The 24215-nt window shown below is 40.6% G+C and overlaps 1 protein-coding gene and 2 long non-coding RNA genes across 4 annotated transcripts in view; 2 read left to right on the top strand and 1 right to left on the bottom strand.

Annotated features, from left to right (window-relative positions):
- The window catches only part of PPARGC1A (PPARG coactivator 1 alpha), a 373942-nt gene that overhangs the window by 255486 nt on the left and 94241 nt on the right, over window positions 1–24215 (top strand). The window lies entirely within an intron of this gene.
- The window catches only part of LOC113969127, a 171453-nt gene that overhangs the window by 142083 nt on the left and 5155 nt on the right, over window positions 1–24215 (top strand). The window contains exon 2 of the long non-coding RNA XR_003534763.1: window positions 10028–10123. This is a non-coding gene — a long non-coding RNA (uncharacterized LOC113969127). The remainder of the gene's footprint in view (window positions 1–10027; window positions 10124–24215) is intronic.
- LOC113969126 overlaps window positions 10348–24215 on the bottom strand; it is a 28961-nt gene continuing 15093 nt past the window's right edge. The window contains exon 3 of the long non-coding RNA XR_003534762.1: window positions 10348–10391. This is a non-coding gene — a long non-coding RNA (uncharacterized LOC113969126). The remainder of the gene's footprint in view (window positions 10392–24215) is intronic.

Below are 24215 nucleotides of genomic sequence, written 5' to 3'. Positions count from 1 at the left end.
AAATCTTCGTTCACGAAGACTGGCCATTATTATAATTAATCAGTAATTTAACATCAGGTACCAAACATAAAGGTGTCATTTAGCACTGGTTTATATTTTTGCAAACTTGAAGTCTTGTTCCTTGAAGTTTGATCACCACAAAAACATATGGATTAATTTTAATTATTTAATCATGATTAAAATAATTCATTCTTATTTGCATTTTTATTTAATTAATTTAAGTTAGAGAGCAGGTTAAAGACAGAAAAAGAGAGGATTATGATAGAGTCTTCTACATGCACACTGGGGTCAAGTCAACTTTCTCATCAAGCTGTAACCTGCTAGGACATTCCTCCCTGTTTTTACCTCCCAGCTTGTGTCTTATCAGCCATGCAAGGGGTATTTTTATAAGGAGTTTCGAGCCATTGTTCTCGCACAGTATGTACAGGATCTGGTGGATTGCCTGTGAGATGCCATATCCCATATTAAATGCGTCAAACTCCAAGCCTTCCCGTGGCAGTTCTACATCTGCCTTATTTTTCACATTTGTTTTTAATATTTTTAAGAAGTAAAGTTATGCTGTAGAGTGGTATTGCTAATGTAATTCAGTGTTAGCACGACATATAATCACACAGAAATAACTATCTGGACCCTTTGTACACTCACATATGTGCATGCACGTGTACACGTACATATTCATGTACATACCTCTGTATAGCAATGTTTTGCATTCTGGTCCCACCCTATGGTACCATCATACCAGCATACTCACCATATCCACACCAGTCCTGTTGTGCTGTGACAAAGAGCCAGACCTATCTGATCCCACTCTCCTACTATGCTGGTCTCCGTAGCACTATTCTCTCTCCTCTTTGGACTGACTGGGATGAACACAAGTCAGCAGGATACAGCCTGCAGGTGACCCTGTCACAGGTGATGATAGTGACCCAAAGGTGAATGTACAGAGCAACTGCAGATGCAGAACAGCCCTCTTTGAACTGGGACTTCCCTGTGAAAGGAAGGACACAGGGAAAAACACGAATTTTTAGACCCTTACTTTTTTCGTAATTGATGTTTCCATCTTATTCTTCTGTTCCTCTAAGTTATGACATTGTGTCCAAAACGACATTATGATATTCCCTCAAAATGTCATGGCATGAATGAGTAATTTCTGCTGAGCGAATCCCCAAAGGGACAATTTGAACTCTCTCTGCTCCTGCTATTGAATCCCATTCAATTAAATGTGGAAATCCACAGTCAGTTAAATGGGGAAGAGGAAAGCTTCATGGGATCTTGCCTGAAAGGCAGCTGTTAGCAGTAGGAAAACATTGAAGTCAGCACTCTTTAGTGGTGTTTCTTTTGTAAGACATACATTAAAAGAGCTGAAATCTCTTGAGATGCTTCTGATAAGCACTGATATTAAATGCCATCGTCCTATCATGCTTCTTTAAAGGTAAGCATTATTAATAGAGCACTGTGTCTTTTCATTGTGCTTCAGCTGTCTTAATTCTTTGGTTTCTTTTGCTGACTGCTGTGTTCATTGTACTTATTTTCTGAAATCAGAGTAGCTTTCTTCGCTTTAAAAGAAACAACTCCTCCACTTAACATGTTAGATGGCTTTGGTTACTTTAGTATCTATGCTTTAATAAAGAATTTGTTGGTGCTGCTGCTGTTATTATTATCATCATAATTGTCATCTTAGTCACCATAATCATCATCCTGAGACCTGGTGGTGTCCGGTTTTCCTGCAAGTCCTTTACCCTAGAACTTTTCTGGAAGGCGCCTGTATTTGCTCTTCTGTGGCTGAAGCCTGTACATCTTTTCTAAGACCTGCTTTATCAAGCTGATGTGATCTCAGCTAGCCTCCACGAAGAACTTTAATATGCACAATATTTGAAACAATCCTCATTTTCAGACCATGAACACACTAAATAGGACATTTTTTTGTGTTTTCTTTTTCATTGCTTACTCTAGATCTCTGCTCCATCCGCTGCAGTTCTCTGCACTGCACTCCAATCACTTCCATGTAAATCTTACAAGGAGCACATAAAGGCTTGGTTGAGCACCTTTCTCAAGAAATTAAAATGCTATCAGTGGAAGTTATTGCTTCATTGTTCAGCATTTCCACATGCAGTCAATAATAGTTCATGTTTTCAAACAAAACTGCAAAATAATAATTGCCATTGTCTCATTTATAGTCGGCTGAAAATCTGTAGTGAATTACACTTCAACTGGAAAATGGAGATTATTGAAAGAACAGTATACTTGGTGGACCATCAGTGCTAGTTGCCAGCTTGTGTTTATCCATGAATGCTTCTAACTTGTGTATATTCTGTTCCTATAAACTATTCTGTGAAGTCTCTGTATCAAGTAGATAAATGCTGTTATGACAATTTTGATAAATTATAATTTATCAAAAACTTTTGCTGAGAGAAACTCTCTTCAGACTTAGATTTCAGTTTTCCAAGGTTAAATTTCAGTTTTCCAAGGGTAGACCAAAGTGAGGGCCAGTGTTTCAGTTATTCAACTAAACCATCCATGATAGCAAATTAAACAGTGGTGCTTTACATCGATGGAGCATGCACTTACTTTTGCCTGAAAGAATGTGTGTTGGGAAAGGTTGCCTTTACATTCAATTAAGGCGGAAATGTTTCATGCTTACAGGTGGGTATTTTCATCCGTGTGGAATATATACCAAGTTATTGAAATGTATGTGAAATACTACTGTGTAGTGAGAATGCAGTTCTGTTCAACCAAAGAAAAGAGTGCATGAAATTTTAGTATAGACGGCTGGCTTTATCTTTAAGGAACATTAAAATGGACATCAAAAAATATAGTAATGTAGTGGGTTTAAAAAAAAAAAACTAGCAAGGAGAAGCACATGAATTTCTGTGACAACCAATTTCATAGCAAAAACTTTGCAAGAAAAAATTATGTATGTCCAATACTGATAAGACGTTGTGAGTGTACATTTTCAGATGTGGTTCTCTTAGTATTCCACCCATCCACGACAGCACTCCAGGAATAGTAAGCACAGTCACCAGCCTTCTCTCCATGAAAGAGGAATATATATAGGGCATGAAACAAAACTTCAGCATACAGAACTGCCACTGCAAAGTTAAGGACCTGACATTGAAAGGAATTTGTAAAATTCCCTTCCCTGGCTCAGCCCGCCACTGACGAGCCCTGTCCTGCTGCGTGCCATTTCCATTTCCAGTGGGTTATATATTCGCTGTGTCTTCTTTCAATACTGCTAGACCTTAATGCATGAGATGGTCAGCAGTGAGTAAAAATGTATCTATTTAAGGCAGCCACTAACACCTCCTAGTCTTAAATTCATTTGCTGGACACAGTGTATTTAAATTTTAGCAAAGGTGCTTTTTATCACGGAGCTTTGAGTTCCCTGCCTGAGATGTTGGCAAAGGGCAGCAGAAATACGAGTCAGGCTCATAGTCGGTGACATGAAAGAGAGAAGAGCCGGGGCTCGGACCTGTTCCTGATGGCAGCATGTCCTGAGCAGCTGCAGTGTGTTTCAGCTGAGCTGTAGCCTGGCGGTATTCAGGGCTCCTTTCAACAGCACCAGTCTGAGAGAAGTAAGCAAAATGTTAGCTCTCTGTGCATTGCTGTCTTTGCCCCTGAAATAACAATCCAGCCTTCTTTTTCCACGAGTTATTTCTCAAATCGTGTAAAGAACAACCCTTAGTAAAAAGCATTTGCATGTATGTAGGCAGAGTGATTTTGAGAAGGGTTTTCTTGGGTGTTTATTTTAGACGTAGGCTTACTTATGACATTCTCATGTGACATTCCTGGAGGCTTGATATTTGTGATCTTCACATAGTAATAACGTTCACTGTGGTAGGTAAAACATAGCTATAATAATTATGCCTTACTGATGTTTGATGACAGGATGTTGTTTCTTTTTGTTTCCAAATAAAATCATGAGGAAAGAAAAGAAGAGCGGTACCCTGCTGCCAGGGAGGGAAGGAGTGCCTGGCATGACATGGGCTGGCTGTGGTAAAGAGGCCAGCTCATGGCTGCTGCTGCTGCTTTGCTGAGAATGGATTTGTGTGTTGAATGTGCTGTCAAGAGCCTGCCCAAAAAAACCTAGGAGTTCCCATTTCTGTGTCAGCATCAGGCCCTATATCTATAAAGCATACAATATGCAGACAGATGTGGGGATCAGTGACAGCATCGTTCTTTTTATGGTCTTCATATGCATAGAAAAAGGCAGGTCAGAAAAGTAATTACTTTTTATTTAATGGCTTCTTGATGTTGAGGGCTTATAGGATCACAGAAGCAAAAAGTGTTAAAATCCCATGGATTGAAACCATCACTTCTTTATGGTCTGCCCTTTCATACCAACCCCATTCAGAGATGTTACATACAAGTACATATATTCAGAGCCACTGCTCCCTTCGCCTCACACAAATGTCATTTCATTTTATTGAGATGTAGATAAATGTGCAGGGGGAGAGTTCTGTTTTTTCAGGCCCGCCCTTAATACTATTAAATAATAGTGTAATTAAAGGCTCCAGCAATTTGCCATCTCTTTTCACATAGAATTACTTCAGATGTCTGGCATACACACTCACCCTGTTGTTCAAAGCCATTACAGTCCATACAGTCAATAATCTGCAAATTAAAAATTCAATAAGTAGACGCATTAAAAATTGCTTGGTTCCAATTCAGTCCATACTCCCAATTCAGTCTGCTTAGTGCTGGAAGGCAGTTTCTGAGAAGCAGGGGATGGTGCCATCGTTTCAGGATGCCTCAGCTTATGCCTAACCACATCGTAGCTGCAGAACAAGGGCTCACTTCAGGCTGTAGGGAATCTATAGCTATTACATGAATAGAGAACATAATAAATGGGCATACATGGCAATTTCTCTCCTACAACCAGGCTATCCAGGTAGCTTGGCATGCTAGTAGGTTTGGTGCTGATCCATGCATAAATAAAAGTGGAAGTGTATGTCTTAGAGAGTTATCAATAGCCCTGCCAGGTGTGCCTAAAGCAGACTTCCCTGCTAAGGCTGCTCCAGCCCAGCCTCTGTCTCCCTCGATCGGGAAGGGGTGTGGCTGAAAGTCTTCCATTCTGAGAATCACTCAGTGCAGATTATTGAAGGATTCTGATGTTAAGTCTTCACAGATTCTCTTTTGTTTGTTTGTTTGTTTGAATTCAGCCTGTTGTTACAGGTTTCAGGGTAGAGAGGTAGAAGGGTTGCAAACCATCATGCTTAATGTTCTTGCTTCCAGTTGTTTTCCCAGTGTTTCAAGATCTAGTTTCTAGTAGGAGATTTTTGTATAAAAACCCAAACCATCAGTCTTGCAGATGTTGCTTTTCAGTGAGTAGTTCCCACTAGGGAGAGGCCACTGTAGTCCAAAATTTATGTTCAAGCATCTCTGAGCCTACCCCTGGTGGGAAGAAACTTCTTACCTTTGCAGTGGTTGGGTTGTTAACGTTGAGCACAGTGAAGGTAGTTTTCCTTTCAAACAAAATACATCACTAGGTACTACCTAAAAAGCTTTAGCTACACTCTGGAGGCTCCGTGTTGTGTGCAGTCTTTGGGAGAAGTTCAGTAGGCACAGGTTACTTGGCCCCTTTTAAAGGACATTTAAAGCTGGCAAAATGATTGCTCCTAAAAAAAGCCCTGTTTGTGAATGGCCTTCTGTCTTCACTAGGGTTCCTGTTCTACTCACCAGAAGTGTTATTTTCCACAGCTTTATCTATCCCCACCTTTTTCCCTGATGTGAAAGGAGCTTCTTCACTGCAGCAATTGTCTCCTTTGAATCCCTGTCAGTCTTTGCCTTTTACGCGAGAGATGCCATCCGACTGCACAGCACGCTTGGGAAGATGTAAAACCCCAGATGGCTGTGCCCAGCACAGGCTTCACTTGACAGCAAAGGTAAAAAAAAAAAAAACACTACCAAAGCTACCAGATGACATTAGTTTTAATCATGAATGATCAATGCAAAAATATTTTAGACCTTTACCCACACATGATATTAAGGACAGTTTTATCTTGAATTCTGATTTATTAATGCAGTGTTGCACAAGTGCTTTATATGTCTCTTTTATCTCTGGTGAAACATTTACAGGGAGGATTTTTTTTCCTCTCTTCATTGTGGCAAAAGGCAGAAAGACCATGAAATGGGAATTTCCTTCAGGTGCCAGGATGTAAGGGGCAAGGCAGTCACAAGCCCAGTGACAGAGGAGACTGTTGACCTTGTACTTGAAGGGGCAGGGACCCCCGCCAGGTGCAGGAGCAGAGCCCTGTGTGCTTTACCTGTGTGCTCTGTTTCTGTCCCAGCTGCACAGGGTGATGAGCAAGTTTTGGGGATGCCTGAAAAATAAATTGCATCAGTCTACTATGCATAATACACCCTAAAGTGTGAGTAAAATTTTTATTCAGTGTTGAGGAAGGGATAGTAGTGGTGATAAATTTTCATTCTGGTAGGTTTGAGCCTAAGCAAACCTTTTGGAGGCTAAAAGGAGTTGGATCTGATAAGGATGCGCAACACTACAGCATGCTGGTGGTCCTGGGTTCCTCTCCCAAGTGCATTTAGCCAAGCAGAACTTAGCCTGTTTATCCTGATAATTAGAATCTAGTTTTCTATTTAATATTTACTAATAACACCGTGCACTTACAGGGTCTTCCAACCAAGCACTTGACAAACCTTAATGGAATAAGCCTCATAGCACTCTGGGGAGGGAAGCGAATACCATTTTGTTTATCATGCTGAAAGAGTAAGATGATGTAATTGTACCTCCCTGAGTTTATTTATTTCTTGTCTCCCATTATCTGTCTGATAAAAAACACTAACTAGCAAAAAAATCAATTGTTTTAGAAATCCTTCTGGTAGTTTAACTATAAGACTAGTAACCAATTTAGACAGAAGCATAATTAATGTAAATATTTCCAGTAACTCCCTCTGATGAAAGCTATTGCATTTAGATATTCACATTTGGATATTCAATTGTAGGACATGCAGCTGAATAGTGAAGAGGTTTTCTCTACAAAAACTATGTTGAGATTGAGTGGGGCACCAAGAGCGCATAAAGCAATGCTGTAGGGCCAGGTGAGAGGTGCTGCAGCAGATGGGAGCAGCCAAGACAGATCAAGTATTGGGTGGACGATGCAAAGGGCACCAAAATGTCATGCCATAATTCTGATTGGGAGGGTAAGGAGAGTGTAATGACAAGGTTATATGTGCAGAGGCAATGGGGAGATCTCTATCAGGCACTGCCCATGCAACCAACTTTAGGAATAGTTGAAAGAATTGCTGAATAAAAGGCTGGAGGTGACTTGTATGGGTGATGTGTACTGCTCATGCGAGTTGCTTTTCTCCATTATCAGTATATACTGGGCTTTACAGGCTGGAATTATTTACTGTACCCTCAAAGCCTATCATCTGCCCAAGCAATTGCTAGAATTAACACTGTGCTTTATGCAATTGAAAAAAAAAAGTACTTGGTTTATATGAAGCTGGGACAGGATTTTATTAGTCCTAATTTGAAGGTAATGCCCTAATGGCAGTATTTGTCAGATGGGTTTTTGCAGTGTGAAAGCTGGTAGGAACTGTGGGAAAAGAATCCAGGACAATGATTTGGTCTTGTTTTCACATTCCAGCTCAGAGTGCCTTCTGACACAGCACAACAGCTGAAATGTATAAGGGAAACACATTTTACTTCTTCTGGCTCAGAACAGCAGCAGCAATTTGGCAAATGGGCCTGACATTCCAGTCCTGCTGCATTTTAAATGACCAGGTGTCCACTCACTTGCCTGCCTTGTTTGTTGTCAAAAAGTGGAGCTTCTTGCTCACTGTGGTGTTCATTCTCTGTGACCGCATGGTGTGTGATACCTCCCCTTCAGTCAACATGATGGCATTTACTTTTCCTCTCTGATAAGACAATGGAGGAAGACTTCTTCATATTGCATATTTTATTCCTGTCAGTCTGCCCAACAGACACTGCCAATGTTGGGCCACGAGCTACAGCAGTTTTGGGTTTTGGACACATCCCTGCAACAAACCAGTGAGGTATCTTCTCATTAGAACTCCTGAGATTTTTTCATGACCCCTGTGTGTCAAGATGAAAATACCCATAGTTTGCATTTCAACAGCAATATCTGCTAACTTTTAAAACATATTTTTAAATATCCACATATGAATGAAAGTATTGCAATAAAGCATTACATCAGATAGAAAAATTTATTTTCTCCCTCCATTTCTTTCTTTCTTTTTCCTTCTTTCTTTTCTTTGTTTCTCTTTCTTTCTTTCTTTTTCTCTCTTTCTTTTTCTTTCTTTCTTTCTTTCTTTTTCTCTCTTTTTTTTTCTTTCTTTCTTTCTTTCTTTCTTTCTTTCTTTCTTTTTCTTTCTTTCTCTCTTTGGACTCTATCTACTTCAGATGAGAAAGCCTAACTAGCGTGCTGGACTAGCTGTTAATTATAGGGACTATCTGTAGACTGCTACATTCAAGATCTAACTCTGAACTAGAAATGCATATATATATTCATATGACAGAAATACATCAGTACTTCTAAAAATGCCATTATAGAATTTAAACTAAATCACTATGATATTTTCGTTAATTCTTAATAGTATATCTGAAATATTTGTTGAGACTTTTTTAACTCTAGTGGGCATTGGTTCAGACCCTAAACAAGGCAACCTCAAGGATTTCTGCTTTTTTTTTTTGCAGAAAAAAAATATTATATTATAATAATAATGCTACTAATACTTACAATAATTTTAAGAACAGGAATAGTAACATCTGTTAATCTACGCTTTAAAGTACTTCCCCATGACATTTAAAAATTCTAAGTATAATTTAGTTTGATATTTTTATGCCATCATGAGTAATTTTTATTCATTTTAAACACAATGTAGTGGTATAAATCAGTTTTGTTTAGTATACTCTGCAGATAAGAAAATGTATTTCCACGGTTGTAAGGTGTAAAAAAATTAGCAGTTCTTAATAGAAACATAAATGTTATCTAGTCTTTTCGATACAATTAGCAAGTATCAGCAAAAAATCCTAGCCTTGGATTTGTTTCCCATTCCAGATAATTCATTACAAGCACTGCCTAATAAATTTAGCAGTTTGAAATTGATTTATGCTGAACCTTTGTGGTATTAACATTCTTGTTTTATAATTACGAGCAAAAGGAGCATAACCTTTTCCTAATATATGGAAAAAAGATATGCGACGTTTCAGAAAAAATTGTATGTCATTGTTTTTACTTTTCTCTCTGTTGTTAGCCATGCTCTCCGTTCTTCAGCTAATGCTGATGCACAGTGACACATAGTGAAAGTACCAAGACTGCAGCAAAACTATGTGCTTCTGTCTCATTGTTGGGAATACAACACATGGTCTTTTGGCACACTCCGTAATTACTGAAGGAGCCTACAGATCCCTGCAGGGTTCTGGGGTCTTTATTAATACAAAATTAACAAAATCCTTCGTACTCCCTACTTTTAAATGTTGACACAGAGAAATAAGGTCTGATTTTAAACTACTCTGAGCAGCACTGGTTACATGTCTTTGTTTCTCAGAACTATTTTCAATATGATAATTCTCATTATGAAATATGAAGTATATTAAGATAAAAGGGACTTATATTTCATTCTACCCGTGAAAGCTACCAAGTACATGCTGTTGTTCTGGATTGGTCCTGATGCTGAAGTAACGTCAAATCAAAGATTTATTTTTTTTCCCCCTCTGGATTGGTGGTATCCCTTACACTTTAAATTCCCATTAATATAGTTAGAGGGGTTAAATCCCCAAACAACCTATGTGCAGCTGCGCTGTCTATTTAAAGGGCAACTCCTCTGCCTGGCCCCATCCAACCTGTAGTCTGCCGAGGTCTGGGCAAGTTGAGCTGTGTAATGGAGCTGCTATGTGGGATCAGGAAACAAAAGCTGTTCAGGAAATGGTATAGAGTTGTTATTCTGTCTTAAGAAAAAGACGTGTCCTGAAAACTAGACCATGAGCAAGGTTTTCCTCTTAACAGCAGATGAGCTTTTTTTTAGTTTTTTTTTCTTGGCAAAGTACCACCTCTCAATCCCAAAATTGTTGAAAAACATCCAATACCAAACAACTAAGTGAGGAGCTTCATAAGAAGAATGTTTTTTGTCTGCATAAGATGTAAGTTGAAAAAAAGAGATTTCTGATCAATAATTCTATTTCTACAAAAGGATAACTTTCTGTGAATTCATTTTTAATAGGCTGTAAGAAACCCCCCCACCCTGGTTCTCTAAGAGGCACCCATCTCGGCACTGGAAAGCAGCTGCTGCTTGCAACTGATGTTAAAAAACATCTTACCTTATTTCACCTGGGTGCTGTGTGAGGTCCTGAAAATACCTACAGGTGCCTTATCCTCCTTTCCCAGATTCCCTCTGCAGTTTGGGAGCCCCTGCAGAGATAAACTGTGTGCCATGCATAAGGGCAGAAATCTAGAAGAGCATTTAATTCAAGTGTGTGAATAATCTTATTTAAGTAATTTGAAGTAATCGTATGCTCAAAGTTAAGTGTGTGCTTAAAAGCTTTGCTAGGCTGGGGCATGGCCTGCCTCCCTTCCCCAAACACCACACAAAATCAGATCTGTGGCCAGACATCTACCACATCAAGCAGGATTGCCTTCTGAACTTGAATCTAGTCAGCTGTTTTATACTGTAGCTGCTTGTATTTCATGCCATGTGAAATACTCCAAAATATTGCAGAGAAGGTTCTCAAGAGGTTAAAAAATATAAAATGTGAAAGATGTAGTAAGTGAAGATTGCAAATATGACACAATTGATACAAAAAGTAATTAAAGGAATTATTAATGCTAAAACCAATATGTTTTGTGTTATACAAGCATATGCCTGGGACTTGCCTATTAACAAAACTGCAATACACAGAAACAGTGAAAAATCCCTGTACATTAAAAAACTGCTAAAGTGCAAAAATTAAACCTGCTCTTTTTTTGCTTTGTCCATGTTCAGTATAGTCAGTTTGTTCTAAAGACCACCCCTTTTCTTTTTTTAGTGTCTTGTGTTCTTTGGTTTTGTTTTTGATTGTGATTTTTGAGAAAGTAAATGTCCTGGATAGTGTGACAGAAGATATTATCATACAGGTAATATACATTACATTTAGGAGCTGATAAAATGGATTTGGATTTCCTTTGCTCTGCTACAGTGTTGATGATGTTTTAGAAAATGTAATATAAAGGGACTTTCTATCTTTTTATAATTTTAGCTATTTAAGACCACTATCAAAACCTGGTTTTGAATGAAATGTATATGAGTCAGGAACATGCACGATATTAATAACTTTCTCTTCCCTGTACTGCAAGAGAAATAGGCTGTGTTATAGCACAGTTTGTGAACTATACTTTACATGTTTGAAATGCTTTTATTTGCCCAGTTAATTCAGTTTTAACTGTCCATTCAATTTCAAAATATAAGTGAGTTCTGTTTACCTAATTTCTTACTGGGTGGATGTTGTGGTATATGCAGAGTATATTTATGGTTTAAAAGAATGATTGTTCAGCAAACTTACTGCATAATAATCCTTACTTCATTGTTATACTGTAAGTGGTTAAAGCCAAGTGTACATGAATATATAATGTGTTCCTCCAGTTTTGTAGCACAGAAATACATTATAGTGGTGAGCGACTAAGACATTTATTCCAAAGGAAATGCAGAGAGTGATTTAGAAATGCCAATAACAATAATGCAATTACAGTTGCAAAACATCTTAGTTGACCAAACAAATCTTTTCTAAATGCACCTAGAATATTTCTTTAGCACATTTAATTAAGTATATATTCAGCATATTTAGTTTAGGACCCAATTAAGCACCAGAAGCATAGTGGTATAAAATACAACCCTTGCCTTCCAGGCACTCCGGCTTAAATTCAGCAACAGTTGCATTTGGAGCTATAATACTGCTGCAAAGATGGGAAAGACAATACAAGCACAAGAGGCCATATTGCAAAGTGGCGCTGGTATCTACAGTAATTATAGCAATCATTCAGATGTTCTAGCAGTCGATAGAGCTGAACTTTAGACAGGTTGCAGCTCTTAATTTATTAATGCAATATTTTTTCTTTATGAATTTCTCAAGTCAATCTCTTCCTTGCACATGTGCAATTAGTTGTGTTAGAGTCTCTTCAAGTTTTTAGGAATGGATCCTAGTGCAGTATTTACAACCATCTCTGCGTCTCTGGTTTGTATATCAGTGTGTCAAGATGTCTCAGAGGCAAAGAGCAGAACACATACAGGAAAAGTGACAGTGACATGAAGTTACATCTCTCCAAACAGTAAATCAGGATGCTGAAGAAGTGGAAGACTTTGACAATAAGGTCTAAACAGAAGGACGTTTTGACCTACAGTATAGCACCAGATTAATGACTCAGTGATACTAACTGGCCCTATTTCCAGTGGCCGATAAAAAGCTGCTGTTGATGTTTGTCCAGATCCTATCCTGTGCAATCTGGGTGCCAGGCAGGACGAGGCAGGGAGCAGTGTTTGACGTGCATGCCAGCAGTGACTGTCACTTGGGAGGACAAGGGGCACCATCCAGGTTCCCTTACAGCGGGGGTCCCATGCTCACAGGCATTGCCAGCTACCAGGCAATGTTCATATGTGCCTGCCGGTACTTTCCAAGGCATTTGCACATATGCCAGGAAATCACTTGTCTTCTCCTATAAAGAAAAGCAGTGCTGCATGTGCCTGGCTGCATGTTTCTGTCTGGCTGCCCTCGCTCACGGTCCAGTAGAGCGGCTCCTCGAGCATGGGGATTTTCACAGCTTCATCTTCCCCTTGCATTGTTGTGAGTAGTAAAGCTATCAGTTTTCTCATGCTGTCCTTGATGTGGCGTAAAGCTTTATCTCAGGGTTAGAGGAGCAAGGTGCCTTTGTGGTGGGTGGTGCCTGTGGAACTAAGTCCCTTCTAGAACTGATGGGAGGGCTATCGCTTGAGTTCAGGAGCAGGTGCCAACACTGGGCATGGTGTAACTAATGGCAGAGGCTCTGCCATAGAAGCAGAATCTGCGGTGATATCTTTTGCGACTACCATAATTTGTATGTGTTTTCAGGGTGGGCATATGGTTCACCTTTCTGAGATTTTTTTTCATTGTTGACTGATGATCCCTGTTACAGCAGCATGTCCTTAAACTGCAGTGTGTGCCTGAGGTTAAGGTTAGGCAAACAATGGAAAAATGCTAAAAGGAAAAACCTCTGAATGTCTCGTAAAGGATTTCTTGCCCTTGAAAAATTGATAGGCTGTCATTTAACCTTGTGGCACCTCTTCAAGCTGTCAATCAAATGCTGAACATTTGAGACTTGTGTAGTATGATACGGAGTAACAAAATGGTATCTGCTCATTCAAAATTGTGAGTATTGAATTAATCTCTTGAAGTATGTTGATAACAGATGGAATAAAAGATCATATGGCACAGCTCACGTAGGGTAAAGTTAACCCCAATGTCCTGCTCAGTGTCCCTTGTCTCGTTTAATGCCACTGCTAATTAACTGGCATGAGTGTTTGCAGCCGTATGTGGGATGTTGCTGAAAGCCTGCTGACTTTTGGCATACCTTGACACAATTGCTACATGTACAGTACTGCCTGGTTTGGTTTACTTTAGTTTTGTTCTGGGGACTCTTAGCAATAGGCTCTTAAATGGACTCATGGGTCACTGCATGTGCTTGCAAGTGGGGGTGGTTCAGTTGCCTCATCAGAAAGCTGGTGAGGTGCTTTGCTTTTCGGTCTCTGTATCTGCTTCTCTGGCAGCAGCAGAACAGGTCAGATCAGACTGAAGAAAATAATGCTACTAATGCAAAGATGCCGGTCTTCTCCCCAAGTTTTCCTTCACATTTTGCACTTCATGTAGATGTTTATCAGGGTTTGAAATAGGAACTGTGGCACAGGGCCCCTCCCTTGTTATAAACAGGAGGATGGTATTTCATGGTAACACAGCTGTGGTTTAAGTTCAGTAGGTACCATACTAAACTTTTCCTCCAAAGCTACATTTAGGTTCAGGGTAAAATTATTTTTTTTTCTGGCTAAACAAAGGAAAATCTTTCTGTCTTTGTTTGTCTAAGTACTTACATTTTAATATATCTGTGTCTTTGAGTCAGTAAGTGCCAAGTACATTTATGAATCTGTGTATCCAAGGATAACTGGAACATCCCATAGATTCTCTCCCATATCTCTTCTGTTTATGTTATTTCTATGGCATATTAAATGACGTGACCCCATCAAAAATACTATGTACAACAGGTCATCTGTGTGCACAGATGATAAATTCAGTTCAGAATGAGTACCAAGAAGATCAGAGGAATGGAGAGCCTGTCTTGTGAGGGAGACTTAAAGAGCTTGGCTTGGATAGCCTAGCAAAACAAAGGCAGAAAGAGGATCCGATTGCTTACCATAAATACTTTAGAGGGATAAACACCGGGGAGGGAAAGGACTGTTCAAGCTACAAAACAATGTTTTCACAAGAATAAGTGGATATAAACTAGCTACGAGTAAAGGCAGGTTGAAAATTGGAGAAAGATCAGACCATGAACGGAGTGAAGTTCTGGAAGAGCCTGCTTCTGAGGGTAGCAGGGGACTTTCCTTATGGGAGCTGGTGGTCACTTTCCAAGAGGAACTGCACCACATTGTAGCCTGGGACACCAGGGGCCTGGATTTGACATCTGAGAAGATCATTCTCGTTCCTGAGTCCCTGTATCCCTATTTATTGCAAGGTTTGCCTTGTACAGATATGCTGGCAGGGCTCTTTCCCCCCTTATCTATCTAAAAGGGGTACATACGAGACTGTGACTTGCTTTTCTCTCTGAGCATCATGCTGGTGAGATTATAATCAGGACTTAAAAGAAGATACGAGAATAAGTAATGCTGTGATCTTTCAGAGGATGTTTTATTTTCATCTCTATTTCTTTTCTCAAATGTGTGTGATGCACATTGCTCCTTTGTATGCCAATGTTACTGTTTTGTCAGCTTTTTGGCATGCAGGATTAGGAAAGAAATTGTCCTAGTGTTAAACAGTAGACCCAGGGACTGGGAAATACTCCTGCTCTCTACGTGTAGCAGTAGAAGGCTATTCTTCAACCTGAAGGGGCTATAGAAGGTAACACATTATGTTGGCAATTGTTGCAGTGAACGCTGCATCGTCTGGCAAGAGGCTCAGCTTGATGTGGGCAAAAAGTGAATTTCTCCTTTGTCCCTACATCCTTAGCTTCCTTGTGATGAAAATAGAAGCTGCTTTAATCTTCCTGAGGCTGACGGAAAGATATCTTGCAGACTGCAAGTCAGCAGTTGCCCACACAATTGTTTGGCAAAATCTATTTTTAAAAGTCCATAAATTCCCCAACCAGACAAATGGGGATCTAATGAAAAAATATCGTCACTAATGTACTACCCTTTTAAAGAAAGACAATACTCTCCCCTCTCCTCCTTTTCTTTTGTGAAAAACCTGCCTATTTTAAAATGTGAATGCTAAGTGCCTCTGAAGAGTGCATCAGGCCAGATGCTGCCCCTCCACTCTTGCTTCATTGGTGATTTGCGGACCCCATCAATGGCCATGGGCTTGAGATGCTCCCTCCTGCCGTGAAGGTTTGCGGGAGCAGGATGGCAGGGGACTGCCAGCACCGAGAACCCTGCAGCGACACCTTGGCAGATCGCATGCGAGCAGCCTTCTTGGGCGTGCGTCAGCAGGGCTGGAAATACCAACTAGGAAATCAGGTTAAGCCTCTTCGCGGTTGTTGTTCCCCTGCGCATACCCTTCTTTCCTGCTCACTGGAGTGCGCTACATGGGTAGCTTTTGCTGACTGTGGAGTCTGCCTCACAATTTTTTTCACTTATTAAAGTTGCAGACTCAGAATGAGTTAAAATTGCCTGTCCCTACCACCATTCAAAAACCTGGAAGATGTAAGAATATACTGTGCACATAAGTCACCTCCAGTAAACACCCTTTGAAAACATAGCCTTGGGCTTTGATCTACAGGCTTGTGTTATTTTTCCTATATTTTAAATCATTCACAAGTGGTTTTCAGGCTGACCTGATGGTCTTTTATGCAGAAAATTGTACAGACTACCTGAAGTGAATCTGTAGTGCAGAATTTATTTAACTCTCTACCTTTACACGTAAGAATTTCATATATGAAAGCGTTATTTGTGCATGAATGAGCTTGCACTTCAAACTTAGGCTGTTTATGTAAATAGCCAAATCTTAGTGTACCTCTTCAGTGTGAAGTCTCCTTTCTGAATGAACAACTCCCCCCCAAAAAAACCCCAAAAAACCAAAACAACAACAACAACAACAAAAAACACACAAAAAACAAAACAAACAAAAAACCACACACACACACACACACACAAAAACCACAACAAAAAACCTAAAACCAACAACCCGGAATGAAAAGTGATTATGATAGAATTATGGTTTTCAACGTGTATTATTATATGTGCCTACATTTAGATTCCCAAAGGGACCAATTTACTAATATTAAGTATTCTTGCAGTAAATGGGATGTGGTAAAGAGAGACATGCATATATTTTATTTTTTTTAAAACTTAAGAGTTGAATTTCAAATGAATAACAGTAGCACTGGAGTTCCAAATGAGTGGGACTTTTCCTAACCCTCTTATTAATTAGGAATTATCATAAGGCAAAATATCTGCATTAATTTGCCAAAGGGAGAATAAAGATTGGTGTATTGCAGTACTCACAAACTTGTTCTCGTGGTGCTGCAATGCACAAAACTTCTAATAAATTGGGGAAAATTATGAATTTGACAACAGGCAATTAATGCTAATCTTTGCCTTTGCAGGGGTACGTTTTATGCCAGTGGTGTAAGAGCAGAGTTATTAGCTCTTCTACTTTGCCTTAATCCATACTACATAAAGCATCCTGCAGTATGTTGTAGTAGTCTGTAAAATGTCTCCTCAATACAATGCTTGTGGCACACAAACACCAAGTAGATGGATTTGGGGATGACCGTGTAGATAGCAGACAGTAAGACTGCTTACTTACTTTTGCTGTCGCCTTTGTAAACTCATCTTCAGCAATGAGAAGATGCTGTCAGAATAGGTTGCATTGTATTCTTGAGCAGCTCTTTGTTGTGAGCCTGAAATTTGGATGGATGTGATTCATTTTCTGAGTAAAAGAGCTAAACACTTGCTGAAGCAAATGGCAGTTTTTTATAAAGCTAATTATTCAAATTTTTCTTCATATATAATTAAAATCATGTTAAACTATTGCAGAAAAAGAAGCCCTATAATTTCTTGTGGTTATAATGGTGTCTGGTTAGCAAACTCTTGTTCTTCTGAATACCCCATGCATGTAATAGAGCATGGGACACAGAGTTATTTGTGAAATTCTCTTGATGCAGAGCTGACACATAACATAAAAATAAATAGCTTAATATGTTTGTGTGCATTGTGAATGAAGATTAATTTTTTTAAGTCCCTATTGTTTCTATTTTTAATTTCTGAGCTGTTTCATATTGGAATAGGCCCAGGCACAATGGGACACTGCAATAATATTTAGGCATTGAGTATTTGCAGCTTTGGTTTGATTTCTATTGCCATTTTAATTGGTAGAATTAATTGGTACTTATGCACACATAAGTATCAGATTTTGGGTTGGGTTTTCCTTCCTTCCTTCCTTCCTTCCTTCCTTCCTTCCTTCCTTCCTTCCTTCCTTCCTTCCTTCCTCCCTTCCTCCCTCCCTCTTTCCCCTCCTTCCTTCCTCCCTGAATCCCTCCCTCCCTTCCTCCCTTTCTCCCTTCCTTCTTCCTCCCTTTCTCCCTCTCTTCTTCCTTCCACCCTTTGTCTATCTCTCCATCTCTTCTCCCCACTGCAGAGTATTTAGTAAACAAATACTATTTTTTTCTTCGTGTATATATAGATACAAGGTGTAAAGACACAAAACTCAGTGTGAGTTCACACATCAGTGCTGAGTGACAAAATCCATTGCTTCCTGACCTGAGATACGGGATTACCAGGAGACAATAGCCACATTGTTTGGAGCAGAGGTTAAGGAGCTGGTTTAGCATTATTGTCATGCTCTATACTGAAATTAATTTCAAAATTAATTATGTTTGCTCCTATTATTCCTTCTCTTACTTGTGAATCTAGCTGCATCTTTTGTGTATGTTTTTAGATATGTATACATTTATTTATGCGTTTTTTTCTTCTCCTGTCCCATCAAATATCTCCACTAAAAACCAAGTCCTGCTTCACTAGATAGAAGTGTCAATATGCCAAAGGTCAATATTTTTGTATTGCTTTCATCTCTGGTTTCAGTAGCAGAAACAATAGGTATCCACATTTGTTTGTTTACCTTTATAGGCCACTGTAAAGCAGTGGCCTCCTGTATGTCTGACATGAAATGATTCGAGGTTTGTGTTACTTCCATCACCCAGTGGTCACTAGACCATCCAGCGGGCACAGCAAATCGTGCTTTTGGTCTAGCCCAAATAGCTGAGCTGGACCCAGGGGATCTTGTCATGAACAGTGGGAAGAGGAAATTGCCTGTAGCAGGTTACAGAGAAGGAAAAAAGTCTATATGAGATTTCAGATGATGTTGCTTGGTTTCTGGAGTGCTTGCAGGTTTATGAGTATATACAAGCAAATATAAAAGTTCTCATGTGCCTACAAGTACATCCAAATGCCCCATGGCACATGTGGGTGATTTCTGCTGTGTTCAAGACACCAGGGTATATCCACAGTTCTCAATCTTCATTCTGTTGGATTCTGATGTGCCAAGTCCAGTGGCAAGCTCCATATAGGACTGTGCCGATTCTACTGGAACAATGGGGAGGCAGAAGTGGTCTTCAGAAAACAACCTTCTGTAAGCCCAAGTAGTCCCTTAGACCACAAGCTTCTCAGAGGAATATTCTGGACATGAGCTTTTCAGTGAGGGAATAGGAAGGTTTTAAAGGTGTAAGAGGCAGACACAGCCCATTAGGTCTCCCTAGATGAGTAGCTCTCCGCATAGTACACTGAAGTGGCTGAGGAATGAGAGTGGAGATTTCTGTAGCAAATCAGAGAGTTTCTCTGCCAGCAGCTAAATCCCATATGGGAGCATCAGCTGCACTTCCAGACAGGAGTGGAGTCCTGTGGCTGCTGGAGAGATAGTGTTAGTTCCAGCCTTAAGATTGCTGCAACTCCCCACAGGGCTTTCCAACCAAGAATAAATCTGTTATTCCCTGACACAAACTGCTGAAGCTGGGTCTTCCCCATCTGCACAGTGCCCCTTTTTCCCCTGAACAGAAATAAGGCGACTCTTGCCTTCCAGAGCTCCTATGGTTCAAGCAGGAACTGATATTTTCCACTGGTTAGGTTCTGTGAGCTTCGCCTATTCTTCTTACTGTATTTTGCTCTCCAGAACCACTGAGGAAATGGGGGACATTCTTTCCACCTGGATACTTCATATGTATAGTGGGGTCCAGGACTGCTTGTTGAATTTTCACCTGCAATGTTACTTTGCATTTGTTAGCAGTCTGATTTGTGCTGCATCTTAAAAGTCACTGCAGTGCTCGCTGTGAAGGTGCCCCATAGACGTTGATACTGCAATTTTTAAGGAGCAAAGATCATTACATTTTAAAATGTTCATTTAGGATTCTGATTTAAAGCCAGAAGAAAAACCTAAAAGAATCTAAGTTAAAGCAGGAATAGTTCCATGCTAGAATAGCTGCAAATAGTAAATTATACACTTAGTTACATTTGATTGAGGGAGTTTATTGCTCATGTGAGCAAAGTGTCTAGCCCCGGGCATTGTGCAGGTAGTTACTGCGCAAGCATACCACCTGCAGCCATGCCAGAATACCCAAACCCCCTGATACCACAGTGTTCGCTGTCCTGAATAGGAATTGGAGGTCATGCCAGATTGCATTGCAGTGCAGTGAAGTGGACTAGAAAGAGGCCACCCACCTCATTTGCACTTGTGCCTTACAGTAATAGGTGCTTGAATGTCAGTGGGTGGTGATAAAAGGCTCATTTACTCACCCCCAATGCTGCGTGCACCCCTTTCTGCACGTGTGGTGCAAATAAAGTCTGGGAGATTGCCCACTGTACTGAGGCCTCCACGTTATTTTTACATCTTTTTTTTCTTATTATTTAATCTTGTATGCTCCAGTTGAGCTACATTAATGGATTAGAATACAGCGTGATCTTAGGAGAATTCCACTACAATGGATAGATAGTTGGATGGACGGACAGACAGATGCAAGTTTAAAGCACAAGAGGATTTGCATATTTAGTTCTGCTTTACAGCCTCCTTTAGAGAGTGGGATTAATGATCTGCTAAATTATCACAGTTGAGAGTCTTCAGCATTAGGGTGAATGCATATCCTGCGAGAGCTAGTTTTACAACTTTTCCAGAGACATTTACAAATCTTACTGGGGGCAAGGAAGGGAGGGGAGCGGGGGATATCTAGTTGTTGACAAAGCAGCTGGTGACTAAAGGAGAAAAGAGAAAAATCAGAAAATCATCCCTTTTCTGGCAGGTCTAAGAGCCTTTCCATCACCCACTGCATGCACTTAGAGCGAGAGAAGGAAAAGTGTTCTCCAAGGACTGTTTGCTTTTTGAGTACTCGAGATGCTATGTTAAGCACTTAACTGCAAGTCAGCGTAGAGAAATGTCTTCCAAAAACATTTATTTGAAAAGGGAAAAAAAGCTCATAAAGGCAAGTGAACTTTAGATGCCTAGCACACCTTTTGGTCCCTGACTTTAAAGATTTTAAAACTGTGGTTGAGTAAGGTGTGCTGCAGAGGATCTGGGGCAAATGCCACTACTGACTTAGCCAGCACCAGCCTCATAAAGTTCCCTTTGATCTAGCCATTAAAGGAAAGAACATTACTTGGCACATTTCTTGGTTACACATATTGCATTCTTTGGTCCCATTAAATAATAATGAATAATAAATGGCATAGTTTGGAACAAAATTCTGCACAGCTCAGTAAGAGAAGAGGACTAACATACCTTCCGCCTCTCATAGATGGAGATGTGAGTGCATCCCAGAACCCTGCTTAGGGTTAGAGGACTCAAAAAAGCAGGGAGCCATTTCCAGCCATTTCACTGTTGTGTAACACCAGTTCTGACATGTTAGTAGAAGAGGAAACACACTCAGACTTCAGTTAGGTAGAAAAAAGGGTGCTAGCTTCTGAGATGACACTAGCAGACTCCCCACCATATCCTAGAGGTGATTCTTCACAAGAACAATGCAGGAACTGAGGCCACCTAATTTTAGGAAACAAATTCATGTTCCTAGATTTGTCCAATTTAATTTAAGGACTTGAGAGCATGGTTGGTTTTGGTTCTCTGTGCAGTGAAGAGAATGACACAGATACATCCATAAAGTGATTCAGGTTTTAACTGAGCCAAGAGGTGCCAGTTTATGTCCACTGACTGTAGGCAACCTAGCCTCTATATATAAATAAGTCTTAACGTGAGCGCCCCTTTCTTCTCTTCCTTAAATCCAATAGCCAGGAGACCAGGTATTTAGATAACACTCAAGAGACCTGCAAGTGCTAGGGAAGGAATGTACTTCTGTTGTGCAGGTTTTCTCTCTTTGCTGAAGGTGTCTTGCTGAGTGAATGAGAGACAGATCATCATTCTTGGCAAGCCAGGGCCTGATCCAGCCACCACTATACATTGTCTTCAGGACAAGGTCTGTGTGAGCAGCATTTGCAGCTGGCCCATGCTGACTGTTGGCAGATGGGTACAAACACTTGCCCTTTTTTCCCTTTTTTTTGGAATGCCCTGGCTTCACCAAGCTTGTTTGACACCATCCTTTTTGGCTTAGTGGGGACTCATACGGGAATATGTTAGGTGGCCATTGGCATTTTAATGTAACAGATGAACACTTGCTGAACACTTAGCAGTAAGATTCAAAATCCAGATCTCCTCCAGGAGGATCCAGATCTGCCTCCTCAGGGGGCAAAATTTACTGGTTTAGGAGGTACAGATGGAGTGTGCTGCAGTTTATAAGGGAAGAGATAATTCAGGAAAATAAAGCAAAATACATTTTGGCAGTGTTTTTCCATTTTCTTTTAACCTCTCTTGAATGCTGTGTTTCCCTTTTTTTTTACCTTTTTCTTTTTTTTGGCTTTTGTTTCACTCTTTTTACTTTTTTTCCCTTGAATTCCCTTCCTTCACACAGCAGTTCCTTTCTATATTTCCTTTTCCTCCCCTTGTACTCTTCCCAAGCTGATCTTCTGCACTAGCCTGCTCAGCTCTTCTCTTTTCTGGGCAGTCCAGCTGTCCCCCGTGCCTTCTCCAGAGAGCTGCTCCGAACAGTGCGACCAGGCTGGCAGCTGCTGGAGCTCTGCAGTGTTACTGAGGCGCACCCTAGAAGAGCCTGAGAGTGGAGCCGTAGGACATGAGCAGTCTTGTGCCACTGGAGCACTGGCAGGATAACATGATACTTGTCAAGAAAGATGTCTTCACACCTCTTGTAACTCCACAACAGATTTCCCTTCACCTTTCCTATAAACAGGGTATTTGTACCATTTCCGTGGTTTGCTCAGCACCAGCTCATAGCATCCTGCTGGATTGGGCTTGCTGTTATTAATTATTTGTATTTATTTAGCCTTCTGGAACACCAAGGCACAATTGTGCAGGAAACTTTACACCCGCAAACAAAAAAGGCATCTCTCTAGCCTAAAAAAGAAAACAGCAGACAGCTATTTGGGGAGATCACATTAACTCCCCCTGGGCTGACGTGGCTGCTGAGTAGGAGCTGTGGTGCATAAGATACAGAGGAAGTTGTTTCCATTCTCTGGGTCTGGCCGTGGGCACCTTGTGAGTGCTGGATCTCTTGCATTTTCTTGCATTTTCATTGGTTTTTATGTCTTTCAAGGCATGAACAACTAGCTTTGTCCTTGTTTTTTAAACCTTGATTTTTTGCACCGATTTCTCTGTTTCTAATATTTCTAATATATATATTTCTAATATTTCCTTTCCCTCTTTGCCTACTTTTGCCCTCCCTGCTGCAGATCCTCACAGCCTTGCTGCTTTTCCTTGTGGTACCTGCTCCCCTTCAAGTACCACTCCCCTGCTTTTGCTCCCCCTCCTGCTCCCCAGCTAGGGTTCCTCCTCCTGCTTTGTCTCTCTCCAGCCTCTCTGCTCCTCTGTTTGGCTGCCTGCAACAGAGGAGGCAGGGGAGAGGCAGGAAGTAGTGGTAAAAAAAGGAAAAGTCACCCCGCATGCCCCCTGCCAGAAGTGCCTCCCTTACCCTGCAGCCAGCTTAGAAAAAATGGAGGGAGATGTCCAGAGGGTGCCCCAGCAACAGAACCTCCCGTCTGCAGAGGGGAGGTGGGGTGCTTGGGGGTGCCAGCGGTTCTCCACCACCGATGCAGAGAAGTCACTCTGACATCAGCGCACCGTGTGCTGGTATAAAACTATCTAAGCCAAAGTTCAGGTGAAGGGCAGCCATGTAGCCAGAAAGTCATGTGGCTCTCATGTTGGTTAGTATGTCACTTTGAACAGCTCTTATCTGATATTGTTATGACTAACCCAGCGCTGACAGCATGGAACAGATTACAGGAGCCATGTGATGATTATTTAAGGCATCGCTGAGTATAACACGCAGCTAATATTAACCCCTTCTTTCCAGAGCAGCTCTGTCGCCCTATGAGCAATGCCCGAAGCAGGCACCTGCTCTACCCTGCCCTGCCCTGTCTGGGAGTGCTCCCTCACTGCACTTACCTTTAGTGCCATATTTCACACAAGACTATTTTTGAATCATTCCTGTGTTTTAATGTGGCCTTACAGATCAGAGCACTTGTGCAGGCTATGGTGCTTTTTTCCCCCTGCTTTTTCTTTTTTTTTTTTTTTTTTAATTTTATTTTATTTTGTTTGATTTTTTTCTCCTTCCTTTTTTTTTCAAAAAATGAAGGATCAGTTGTGACAGGTGCCTGTATTTCACATTTCCTGTGGTAGCACGTGCCAATAAAATTCAGAAGCCTTTTTGTTTTGTTATGGTTGATCTTTTAAAGTTATTGAGAATGACGCTGAAGTCATAGCTGGCAAAATAGACCTCACTGTTCTACATAAATGTCAGCAGTGCCAAGGCAATACATTCTGAGAGGTAACAATTCGTGTGCTGACGGGGAAGGCGAGGTGTGCACACATACTGTACCCTTTAAACAGGCTGACACCTGCACCGGGCATTTCAGAAACAATGCCAAAAATGCAGCATTATATAAAGCCTGACAGTGGCCCTGACTGTTAAACCACTTTG

This window comes from Neopelma chrysocephalum, unplaced genomic scaffold, assembly GCF_003984885.1.
Source record: "Neopelma chrysocephalum unplaced genomic scaffold, ASM398488v2 Primary Assembly neopelma1_71, whole genome shotgun sequence".
NCBI lineage: Eukaryota > Metazoa > Chordata > Aves > Passeriformes > Pipridae > Neopelma > Neopelma chrysocephalum.
Note: the sequence above shows the minus strand (reverse complement) of the source record. Positions and strands in the feature narration are given on the sequence as shown.